This window comes from Protopterus annectens, chromosome 17.part0 (assembly GCF_019279795.1).
Source record: "Protopterus annectens isolate FY-2018-M chromosome 17.part0, PAN1.0, whole genome shotgun sequence".
Lineage (NCBI taxonomy): Eukaryota > Metazoa > Chordata > Ceratodontiformes > Protopteridae > Protopterus > Protopterus annectens.
The window spans coordinates 528,889,586-528,890,776 of NC_056751.1; the positions used below are offsets into that span (position 1 = coordinate 528,889,586).

General features: G+C 38.5%; 1 non-coding gene across 1 annotated transcript; it reads left to right on the plus strand.

Moving 5' to 3' along the window:
• Window positions 1-846: 846 nt before the first annotated feature.
• TRNAL-UAA lies at window positions 847-919 on the plus strand. Its single transcript has one exon. It is a non-coding gene; the product is annotated as a tRNA-Leu (tRNA).
• Window positions 920-1,191: the final 272 nt, after the last annotated feature.

A 1,191-nucleotide genomic window follows, 5' to 3' on the forward strand; every position in this document is an offset into this window, starting at 1 on the left:
TGCCGCACTTGCATGCACATTATGTATAGAGGTTCACTCAACAGCAGGAAATGATGACTTAGTAAGTGGCAGGCTGCCACTCTCATTGTTGACAGGTTCAGTATGCCTACAGAATAGTTAAAATGAGAAGGAAATAATGGCTTTCAAGTGGAATAAAATTAAACAGCAAAGTGGAAAAGCAGACAAAGGAACAGTTAACCTTGGCCATGCAAATCTCAGGACAGTTATAATAAAAACGATTCCCCTTAATCAGTACAAAATGATAGAATCTTGTATTCAAAATGTTTAGTAAGGAAGGTAAAGTGGGGGTTAATCAATGAGGCAAATGTGAGATTTCAAAAGAATGAGAGGTGAATATCTAAATATTAATGGAAAGTAGGGTTAAACATAGCAAAGAATCAAGCATGATGCACGTATTCTTAAAACGAGGTACTCAATCAACCATGGTTTGACTAATGAAACCACTAAGAACTGAAATATATCAGCCAGCTAGTTCTTGGTGCAATTACATGGCTTGCATTTTGTTTGAGGTTAGCTCCCTGCACCTTTTCAAATTTGAGATAACAGAAGATAACTCAGCAGAAGAGAAACTGGTTACAGATATTCAGCAGTATAATCGTGGCCCTTATATATCAGAATAATGTTTTTGTATGTGTTGTGAAAAGAATGCATGCTGGTGTAAAAAGATAGGGGAGCACTATTTAATTTGCAGACCATTTAGTTCTGGGCCATGCAATGCATGACACTGAGGGAAGAAAAGAAATGCATCTTTTTTTGCACCTGAGGTGGAAATGTTAATAATGCACCTACAGTGAAGACCTAGATGGAAAAGGGGAAAAAAAATGAGCTGAAATAGCTCAGCTGGGAGAGCATTAGCCTTAAGATCTAAAGGTCCCTGGTTCAATCCCAAGTTTCAGCAAGGAAACCTTTGTTGGGAGGTTGGCATAATGTATCAGGTGTTTACCTTATAAACACACGATGGAGGGTTTGATTCTCATGTGAGGTAAATGGCTAATCTTAAAATGGCCCACAAGGGGGGTTAGCCTACTACTAATCTATGAACCTAAGAGAGCTTGGACTTTTCAGAGGACGATGGAAAGCTATGTCTTCTGATAAGCTGTGTTTACTATCAGTTCAGATGTTACAAGGTAATCAATCTAAGGCAGCATGTTCTATGGTGGTATGTGCATG